General features: G+C 42.0%; 1 long non-coding RNA gene across 1 annotated transcript in view; it reads right to left on the minus strand.

Moving 5' to 3' along the window:
* The window catches only part of LOC133219644 (uncharacterized), a 94,653-nt gene extending 83,290 nt beyond the window's left edge, over positions 1-11,363 (minus strand). The window contains exons 1-3 of the long non-coding RNA XR_009727480.1: positions 11,249-11,363; positions 10,586-10,768; positions 9,792-10,002 (exon numbers count right to left, since the gene is read on the minus strand). This is a non-coding gene — a long non-coding RNA (uncharacterized LOC133219644). The remainder of the gene's footprint in view (positions 1-9,791; positions 10,003-10,585; positions 10,769-11,248) is intronic.
* Positions 11,364-11,701: the final 338 nt, after the last annotated feature.

The raw sequence follows: 11,701 nt of genomic DNA on the forward strand, positions 1-11,701 counted from the left end.
GGACAAGGGGGAATGGCTTTAACCTGGCAGAGGGGAGACTGAGATGAGACATTAGGAAGAAATTCTTCCCTGTGAGGGTGCTGAGGCCCTGGCACAGGGTGCCCAGAGAAGCTGTGGCTGCCCCATCCCTGGCAGTGTTCAAGGCCAGGTTTCACACAGGGGCTTGGAGCAACCTGGTCTAGGGGAAGGTGTCCCTGCCTATGGCAGGGGGTTGGAACTGGATGAGCTCTAAGGTCCCTTCCAACCCAAACCTGTCTGTGAGTCTATGATTCTGTGACTTGTTTCCACTATTAGTGATGTTCACATATTTTGCTTTGCTCCTAGTGTTTACCTGAAATCCAAGAACTGCTCTCTCACAAATCGTCCAGCATGAGAGTGGGATGTTTGCTTGGTAGCTTTCTTCCCCAAAGACCCCCTACCCTGCTTTTGTTTATCCTGGGATAAGAAATGACAGTGAAGTGGTCTAAACTTACATAATTGCCAACAGGATCACAATCTGTCCCTGGTTTTCTCTTTCCCTATTGTGACATACGTGGTTCTTTAACTAGGCACATGATGAGATGTAATTTGAATTTACAGCATGGAAAAGAATCCCCGAGCACATTACAAACTCATCTGCCAACTGCACACAGCAATTGCTCCTCTCATTTCTGAAACACAACCACTTTTGCTGGGAAGCACACTGACTTTTAATGGCATCACAACTGGTTAAGATGGAAAAGAAGACAGACGCCATACCCAGTCGTAGTATCTGAGAGATTCGCAAGCTGATCTGTGCTCCTCCAGTGCCTCTCAGAGCATTTCCCAATGCCTATGAAAATCTGCCTGATTGTACTGTGCAGAATTCTTCACCAGTTGTTTTAACCATTCTCCCAGCTCATCTTTGTAAAGAAGAGGCTGTAAGTTTTATATCTGACCCCCACATGGAAAAGACACACTGAGCTGGGGGGGGGGGGTGGACCAATGATTTTTTTTTAACTAGAAGAGAAAGAACAAAAAAAAAAAGAGGCAAATATAAAGTGTGAAGAATTATTAAAGAATGGCACAAGCTACAGGACTATTCATGTCTGCAGACTTTCTAGAACGCGTCTATTAAGCACCCACAAAATCCTATGGCTTTTGTCCCCACTTCAACAATTAACTGCAGGAAATATTTCTGAAGTCCCAGAGAAACCAATTAGAAGGTGTTCCTGAACTGAGGCTCAAGTCACAATTAAGTTTCATGAGACTTTCTCATACACTTGACTGAGTTATTAAAAAAAAACATAAAAATGAGTCACCATGACTCAAAATGACATTTTATTCCTGTTTTGGCAGCTGTGAATCACTCTGACATCTGAATGGACACCGTGATCAGTGACCACAGCAGACTGAAGAACCTGCTCGTAGGATTTGCAAGGAATTTTCTATAGCCAAAATAGGCCTTTTGCATATGCCTGAATGTGCTTCCCTTGCTTTGGCGGCATGCAGGGCTGCACCAAAGATAGTGTTTTGCAAGCATACTCACTGAGTCTGTAACAGAATGCAAGATATACAACTGCACAATACACAATTGCACAGCATCTGATTTATCTAAGTTACAGCAAGGTGCAAAAGGAAAAAGAAAAGCTACATGTCATCCTTCTCCCAAGGAAGCAAAGATTTGAATAGGGAAGGATTAGCAATAAGCTGAGGAAAAACCAATGCAGAGGAACTGCACAGTGAAGAGAGAAGCAGTCAAAAGAACAAATCCCCCTTTCGCAAACACAAAACCTACCACGCTTGGCAGGAGGGAGACTATTGAGGACTACACACAAGACAATCTCTCACTGCCAGCACAGAGCAGCACAAAGACGCCATTCCCCCCATCAGCAAGGACCTTCGTGCCACAGAGGGAACATTGCCGAGGAAAGCAGAGCCAATGACTTCCCATTACACTAAGTTATGGCATCACAGGGAAGCATTGAATCAAAGCTAATCCTAGCTACCTGTAGGCCTGTGACTTAGCAATTGATGATTTTTGTGGCATGCCACTCTTCACTGAGCAGAAACAAAGTCCCTCTAAACCCATGGCAAACCAGTTCAACTTAGAGTCCATGACAGCTCCTCCTGTTACACCTCAGTCTGTATTCAGGCAAGAAAACATACAAGAGGGCAAACATGAACATATCCTCATAGCTGAAACCCTTGCCCAATTCCAGCCCTGTCTGCTGCTCTCAGACCTGATTTTATCACTGCACCAGAGGTATAATAGTGGCAGAGAGGAGACCAAGATCTCAGGGTTTAGTCCTTCATTGCTGCGGGCTCTACCCTTGTTGATTTGGGGCCATGGCTGCAGGACTGGGTCTCAAACTCCTCAGTTTATTCCACAGTCTCTTCATAACAACAAAAGACAGACAAAAACCAGAGTTCAGGTTGTCTGGGAAGTCAGAACAAAAGATGATGCTTCCAGAAACTCACCTCTAACCTGAATCTGCATCCTTGCCCTAGGTTGGCTATTGCACAAAATAATAGGACAAAACAGTTATTTAGCATTTTTAAACTAAATTTGTAATAAGAATTGACAAAGAATCTGCTTGCTAAAAACTGCATCATCCACTTCAAAAGAAATGCATTGTGCAGGGGTCATTTTTGTCAGGCTTTCACCAATCCATAAAGAGCACATTAACAGTTTCAAAAATAGTTCCTTGTGCTAGGCAGTTTGTGCAATTTGCAAAATCCTTGTTCTTCCAATCTGAAGTTGAAGTGTGCTACTCATTCCCAACCTGCTAAGTTGGGAAAGGAAATTGCAAACTATAATGCAATGGCAATTTATCACTTAAAACCAAAAAATCTGGTTTGGGTTGCTGAGTGCACTGCAACAGATATCAGTGTATTTTCACACATGCTGTAAAAGTCTTTACTGACTAATAATCCTGTTGCTATCACGTATGTGACCATGAAAGAAACAGTTAAATAAATAATGACAGCTCTAATGTCACTAATGTTCTAATAAAATGCAACCTTTGTGAAAGACTACTGATAGGAAATAATCTTCATCTGCACCTTTTACTGTATTTTTACTACAAAAGTCCTATAACAGATATACCTATATATCCATTTCTGTTGAAAGCCTAACATGTCAAGGAAAACAGTCAGGGCTTTATTCTGACTTGTAGGCAAATCCCCATTGTATGAAGATGCTTAAGCAAGAAACAGTCTTCTAACCTTCTCTCTCTTAACTTCACTTTTCTACTAGACACATGAGTCAGCTCTGATTTAGTATGGATTGTCCAAACATACCAAATTATCTTGAGATCAAATCCATACCAAACCTCCTCTAAGCCTGACTTACACAGAAGCCTCACCTTAGGAGAGAGACATTTCATAGTGAAATTGAAGACGCAAAGCTATAATGTTGAATCACAGAACCAACCAGGTTGGAAAAGACCCTCAAGATCATCAAGTCCAACTGCTCCCCAGCACTGCCAAGGTCACCACTAACCCATGGCACTGAGGGCCTCATCTACATGGTTTGTGAACACTTCCAGGGATATTAATTCCAGCACTGCCCTGGGCAGCCTGTTCCAATGCCTGACTGCCCTTTGGGGAAGGAATTGTTCCCAATATCCAGCCTAAACCTCCCCTGGTGCAGCTTGAGGCCGTTTCCCTCTTGTCCTATGCCTTGTTCCTTGGGAGAAGAGACCAGCCACCTCCATGCTACAAAATGACCCACCCCTTAATCAAAACAGGAACAAGAGAAGACTGATGAAGAAGAAAAAACCCCACACAAAACTAAACAAAAGGTAGAACGTGCCTCCGCTATGAGTAAGTTTCCTCTAAAGCTTCAGCAGGGCTGAGCAGAATCACCACAGCTAAGGATCTGAGAAAGATGGACCATCCACCTCTTACACAAAGAATGGTATTAATACCCCATGAATTACTAATACCACATACAAATCATTTGCATGTACCACATTACAATGTAAATAACCAATTTGCTTGGTGTGGTTAAGCCGCCTTTCAGAACTGGAGAGTAAGAAGTACCAGCTTACCTAATGCAACACTCGAAAGGCAGAGCACTGTTTTCCTTTTGCCATTTCCTTTGGTAGAATCAAAAGCATTAATAATGAAGAGAAATAGCACACTCCTTCAAGGAAGTGAATGTTGTGGAGCAAGACAGATGTGCTGAGCATTGCTCACTTGTGAGTTGTGTTCATTTGCTTTCTCTTGCTTCACTCGAAAGATCAGTTAAATGGAAGGTGACAAACTAGATGGTCATGAGCAGAGCTGACATAAGAGGAGAGTTCTGGTAGTTCAGTGTAACTCTATGTGTGCAAGAATCATCCTACAGAGCAAGAACAACCCTTAACGTTAGCATGCCTATGTTGTGGACTGCAGTATGCTGGCAGACCAGAGCTAGTTTTAAACTTGCTTTCTGGGTGCTGGAAGCAATGCTACCATAAAACCATGATATTATGAAAGAGTTATTTTACCATAATTCTCTGAACAGACAGAGACCAAGAGTTTCAGGGTTAAGATCAAGAGGCTGCAAGTCTGTTCAAATGACAAGCTAGCAGGTCCTCTTTCTAAACAGGGAATTTATTAACATGGTTAAGACATGCTGCTGACTATTATTATTATTTCCCTTACAGTGTCATCTAGAGGGGCCTCCAGCTGAGATAAGGACTCTCAGCTGTGCTAAACACCATGTAGGCATATAGCAAAAAACAGGCTCCATTCAGAAGAGCTTACAATGTACAGTGCACTGTACAACTGTTCACCCAGTTCTGCTTGTCAGCAATGCTGCACTCTCAACCCTGTGTTTTGCATCTGTGTCTTTGAGCAATAACTTCATGTAAAAACACTGGCTTGCCAATCAAAGAATCACAGACCGGTTTGGGTGGGAAGTGACCTTAAAGCTCATCCAGTTCCAACCCCCTGCCACGGGAAGACACCTTTCACTAGACCAGGTTGCTCCAAGCCCTGTCCAACCTGGCCTTGAACACTGCCACGGAAGAGGCATCCACAGCTTCAATCTGATGCTCTATTATTATTCCCACTAGACCCCCGATAGCTGATTTTGATGATACATTAAACACAAGGAAAACCTAAAATCATTGTATTTCTTTAACACAGTATTAAATACTTTAATAGTAACTCAAGTGTTAGCTAGCCCATTCTGCTTTACAAAGTCATATGTCAATCTCCTATAGTAAAGCACGTGATGGCTCTTAAACATCTAAAACATTTCCCTTGGTGTTCAGTATTTTATTACACGGATGCCAATTATGTTTGAGCAGGAGTCTGCACAAGCCCGAACAGTCATCTATTATATGAATGGTTCCATTGATTCCTATACTACAGAGGGTTATGATTTCATATATCATGCTGAATAGGATTTGTTTCCACAGACACTGGGGGTAAGCTATTTGTGAAAGCGCTTTCACAGGTTGTAGGCACCACCACTGTATTCAACCTTACTCAAAGATTTCCCAGGCTTCAAATAACAGATCTTGCCTTTACCCCAATTCCACTGCCTTTTTCTTACAACGCCTGTTTTGCTATGAGAAAAAGCAACTAATTTTAAAGATACACAGTAACAGCCATTGTGCTTAACACAATTTAACAGGACTGAGTTACAGAAAGGAGCTTGAAAATAACCAAGGATGAACAGCGGGTTGTCCTCTAAAAATAGGTATTTCACGGGCACTCAGTAAAGAAAAGCCTCCTGCTCATGCAGATGTATACAATACAGGACCTCAAGATACACAACACTGAAATAAGAGTAATGGTCTGGAGATTACAGTGCTCTGCCTTTAAAAAAGAAACATCCAGAACTATGTTCTTCATTAAGAAGAGACACAACATTCCTAAGTCACAGGTCAGTGTCACATGGCCAAGGTAACACTCTAAACCCATGAAAACAGCCACATTTAAGACAACCATTCTTGCAACACTGACATTTATCATTCAAAAATGTCTCATGGCTGCTTTTAACAACTCAGCTACTGGTGACTTCTTCCTTGGAAGAAGTGCAATTCCCTCCTGGAGCATCACCCACTGGCAAGAAAGATGCCTAACAAGGCAAGAGTGGGGGAGACAGAGCATGCACTACCACATCGTTTTCAGCATGAAAATCACTGAGACAACTTCCAAGAGAATGCAAGAGCATAGAGAGATGCCCAGCATTTCTCCTGGACTGTCTATGCCACTTGAAGTAGGTGGTGTCTCTTCCCAATCTCACTCCAGAGAGGCTGATCAAAGTATTCCCTCTTTCTCCTTTGAGCTAAGTCTCCATCTGTCACTGCCACTTCAGTATCTTGCTACCCTATTGTATCTTAAGTCATAGAACCATAGAATGGTTTGGTTTGGAAAAGACCAGTCAGTCTTCGGTCATCCAGTTCCAACCCCCTGCCATGGGCAGGGACACCTTCCACTGGACCAGGTCGCTGGAGGCCCTGTCCAACTGAGTCCATGGGCCACTCTTTGTGGTACTAGCTTAGTACCTAGTGCTATTGATTCCTGCCTGAAATGTGAGGCAATTTAGGCTCCACCTGCAGTGAATTAAGTATTTCCTGTCAAAGGGATCAGAAGGCTAGACCAACTGTAAACCTCCATTGTGCCTCCAAAGTGAGCTTTGCTTCTAAGCAGAAACAGAAGCATAAATATCAGAGAGCTTACTGTCAGGTAGGGGCAGGAATCTGAAGACCCTGAAAGAACTGAGACTCTGGGGTTGAAGTCTGCTAATGAATTCCAAGTATTATCAAGTCTTCTCCAGTGTCTCCTGCATGTCTGTGCAGAGTCTCTCTGAATTGCCCACAGACACTATGAAGCTCTCAGAACCACCACTCATCTGTATGCTATAGCCACCTACCTACTGTGCTTTTTGTCTTACTCTTCCACCTCAAAGATTTCCCAACTAATCTCATGTCCACCCAGCTTCCTTTTCTAATTCGCAGACTACATGTTTCACCTTGTCTCTCCAACACAGAATTGTAGAATTAACTAGGTTGGAAAAGACCTTTAAGATCATCAGTATCTACTTGGCTTTCCCCCCAAGATGCAATCTCAAGCACTAACAGATGCTTCCCTGCCGTTTCTTCATGTTTGATCACTTCTCCTGTAGCTATCCTGCCACAAATAATTTTCTGCCTGCCTTGTTCATCATTGTTTTATTCTGTCTCTGTCCATTGTACCATTAACTCGATTGGGTTTGTGGGGTTTTTTTGCTTATAGAAATATCTTTGGTCTTGGCTGGTGTCTGCAAGCCCAGTATTTACAGCAGAGAAAAAAACTGTCCCGCTAGAGAAAAGCCACCAATGCTCAGCACTGCCCAGCTGTCTAGTCCACGTGAAAGATGTAAGCAATGTATGGCCACTGTGCTGCTTTAGCCTTCTGAGAGCAATATACGGAAGGCAAAAGCTCATGAGCCTGTTTCGTGAGAGATCACGAAAGCCCTGGATGACACCTCAGATATGTCAGTCACAACAAGGAGCGCTCATAAAGGCACCTTTAGAGTCTTCACTGGGCCAAATGGCCAGCATGTTCTCTCCCTGCATGAATAAAACCATAAAAGCCCAGGTTGTGAAGTGCCAGGTATAATTTACTCACATTACTTCCTATACCTGGTCAAGGCCGGGCTCATTTCTGCATCCTCCAGATACACAGAGATGGCTCTTGTTGAAAGACCTATTACGGGCGGCATGCACAAGCAGTCCCAGAGCATGCCAACAGAACATAGCTGCAAAAGACACTGGAGAAAGTGAGCGCTGCCTAAGTCATGGGTCAAAAACCAAGTGGTTGAAGATATAACTTCTCATCACATCACCACCACACAGGGAGGAATGAAGATTAAGACTGCAAGAGTTAAGAGGTAAATGTTTCCCTAAGGAGTTAGATTCCACACATACTTCTGCTGCAGCATTTCTAATAAAATCAGCAAATGGGGAGTTGTAAGGGGAGTTTTGTCAAGGGGAAGAAACTATCATGTGGCTAAAAATTGTTACATAATGTGATTCACAGTTTACAAATGAGGAAACTTCTTCTAAGTGTCTGTAATTGCACAAGATTTTGACAGTGTGAAGATACTGATTTACCCATTACAAATCCAATAATATGGCAAAAGGAAGAGAGAAATCAAAAGCAAACAAACAACATATGTCAAACAACACAGTCTTATGGTGGGTAACCTGGTCATGCAACTAAGTACACAACTTACAGGAGCCACTGGGCTAGATTTTCTGAAATATTCCCCTACAAAACATACCTAGAATAAATCCAGATGCTTGCTGCAAGCTAAACTGTAGAAAGTTAATGGACAGAGATCTGACGTTTTGTATTGTTTTTTGCCCAAATATGGCTTACAAACAAGCACAAGTCAACACACGGCTATAGAAAGGCAATGACACAACGCTCCATGATTGAAAATGCATCAGAAGTACTCTGGATGTTAAAAGCCCACAAACTCGCTCCCACTGCTTGCGAGTCAAATATGCATGCTAAAAGTAAGAGCTGAACATCTGTAATTAGGAAGTCCCCTTGAATAAATGCTACATGGAAACAGCGCTGTGTGAACCAGCCACCTTCAGAATTGCAGATGCCTGGGCATAGGCACAATCAGCACATTGGCTCCCGGGGTGTGTCATGGCAATTATCCCACACACTCTGCAGAGTATATTCATTTTGTTAACAATAGTATACATTTGTTAACAAAGTTAAAACAGTAGTTAATCATAAAAAGTTCTTTGTTAATGCAAAGAGATACCTTCCATTGTGATGATATTAACTACTTGAGAGGAAGAACATAAAAAGGCAGGGATCCCAAACAGCTTCTACCAAGAATGACGATGGTAGGTGTGGGAGAGGAGGGGGGGCTTGGAGTTGGTGAAACAGATGTGTTTTACTCACAATAAGGGATTGCACCCAAATAAGAATGAAAGGTTTTTCTTAACTAGCTTACTGAATCAACACCTGCCTCTCTCCATTTATCGCTACTACCTGTAAAATAATATTTCTTTAGCTCACGGATGGGTACCACTTTAAGCACAATTTTTATAACATGCTTGATACTTGCCTAAGAGACACTTAAAGAACTACCAAGTATCAGAAAATGCATTCACTGCCACAAAGTTAGCTTGACCCTTTTAACGTCTGGCATCATCATGGGAGTAAGCAAATGCATTTACAAGGCATGCATGCCCTCAAACATGAAAAGAAGCAAGCCAAGAATAAATAAACTTAGCTGAGCTGCATATGCTTATAAAGCCAAACAAACAGAATTCAATGCAAATATGAATTTTACTTGCATCTTTCTTTTTTGCCTAACAGCAACATTTTACAATAGTTCTGTTTAATCCTTTCAGATATTCTGCTAGCTGGATGGAGACCATGCAGATTTAAATACATTTTCAAGCACTCAACAAGAGCTTACCTTTGGTCTTTAAGAGCCAGCCATCCAAACCTGCATAGTATGCAAATACAGTTCCCAAGACTGAGGCCTCTGGGGAAAAGAAAAAAAAAGGTAAATTGGGATCTGCTCCTGTTTTAGGTTACTAAGGAGTAATTTCCATCCATCCTTCCCAATCTAGAACTTTTACCTTCTTCCACACTGACTCTCCAAATAAGTGATATATAAAGAGCAGACTAGAAGTAGATGCTAAACTTAACATGAAGGCAGCATATGCATCCAAGAAAGGACAAAACAGAATATATGCAAAGAACTGTATGACTGAATTACAGAAAATACTAATATCTGCCCCTTAAGACTAATAAACACTGATAATCTGTGAACAATCTCTATTCTTTCAGTGCTAATTACGCAATGTTCTTACCTTTCACTTGACAAGTTCATTTCGGATCACCAACTTTCCCATACGTGCTGATTTTCCATCCTGCTAACTGGTTTTAATAGCTTGTCCTGCTCTGCTGCAGCTCATTGGTTGTTATTTGAAGACCTCTGCAGTGAGGGGTCCTTGGTTAGGAAGGAGGCTGTGGCTACAATGCCAGTTTGCTCTGCAGGTAATCGTGCTTTGGTGTCCTCACCTATAAAACAGAGACAAGAGTTCAGCCCAGCAATTCTTTGTTGGGGTTAATAAGGTACTTAGAGCATCAAAGAGACTATAGAGGTGATATGCATTAATATTTTTAGGATTGCATACTTTGGTTTCCCATTTCTATATACATGTCCCTCTCTACATGAATTCCATTTGTCATACAGAACTGTTTCGTTTTGTATGCTGTTATTCTTTCTACAAGATCAGTTGTATGGGAAGAATAAGCAGCATTCACCAACTATTCTCCTCCTATTGAAAAGCTGGGGAAGCTAGTGAAAGCAGAAACAATCACATGCATCATCCTAGTAAAACATCAAGAGCAAGGAGTCAAGAACAATTCACAGGAACCCACAGTTCAAAATTTATGGGCATGAAATGTTCTTAACACTGAAAGGCACTTTTTTTTTTTTTTTTAAACAGAATAAAATGTTCTGCTCTTTGGGAAGAGCTTCCCAGAGTGTAATTCAACTTCTGTGTCAGAAATAAAGAAAACCAAACAAAATTCTTCACTGTTCAACCTACACTCACAGGTGCCACCGAAAGCAAGCCTTCACAGTATCCCAGAACCGAACCTGGACAAATCCTCCAGTCTCCATTAGCCAGAGGCTGAATGTGGCACTTCATGTCCCACCTTTCAAACCTGGCTTCTTAACTGTGCTGGCAAGAATAAAACAGTCTGAAGACTGTCTCCTGCCCTGCATAACCCTCTACACCTAACTGCATTACCATGACAAAGAGAGTCCTTAGGATTCCTCCTACAGAGAAAGACAGGAAGAAAAACTTGTAAACTGGCAGTGACATCATCTGCTGGAAAGTGATTCACACCTCGTGGAACAGCAGGGAAAATTAAATTTACTCCAAGCCATCCCAAAGCTTTTTCACTGAATCCGAGTGTGGCAGAAACGATAGGAGGAGATGTAAATCCTTTCTGGTTTAGAAAGACACAGGTTGTGTAATGAGCTAGAGTGCATAGAGCAAAATTATCATCTACTGTCACTGAGATCTATTTCCCCTGTGGTCTTCTGAAAAAAAAAAAAAAAAAAAACCGAAAAAAAAAAAAAAGGAATGAAACTGGAATAGCAAATATGAGAGGTGATGGCATAGGCAGAAAGTGGATTAATACACATCACCAGTGATATGTGACTGGCTTACAAAACGGTGGGTTGCATGACTGACAGTGCCAGAAGATGAGCCGTTTCATACTCTCTCTGAAGCTGTTCTGTCCTCAGCCACACCTGAATCCCCTGCAAGTGTCACATTCCCTGCTTTGCCAACAACGTGCTGAAGGAGAATATTTTAACACATGAAGATTAAAGGTTTCCCACATCTCTCTGAACCCTGCTGGACCCTGCCAAAAAGAGAAATGAAATCATTGTCTCGTTTTCCTAAAGAATTCCTCAGCTGTAGCTGCTACTTCTATTTCTATCATAGCAGTGCCTGTGACAAGCAGACTTGTGCAGACAATGTGAAGGATCCTGCCTTGCTGCAGACTATAGCTGATTGAATTACGTGACTTCCACGCTGGTATCATTTTCCGTCTAGGGGTCAGAGCATTGCAAACTCCAAATAAATTAGGCATGAGCACCACCACAGGAGAGAACTCTAAAGAGTAGCCACTTATGAAGATAAATCAACTTGCCTCGACTCATGTAAATCTACCTGCAGCAAGAGCTACCACATACTGAAAG

Source organism: Neopsephotus bourkii, unplaced genomic scaffold (genome assembly GCF_033783945.1).
Source record: "Neopsephotus bourkii isolate Nb327-2 ecotype Australia unplaced genomic scaffold, CSIRO-AGI_Nbou_v1 NB_1373, whole genome shotgun sequence".
In the NCBI taxonomy this organism is placed as follows: domain Eukaryota; kingdom Metazoa; phylum Chordata; class Aves; order Psittaciformes; family Psittacidae; genus Neopsephotus; species Neopsephotus bourkii.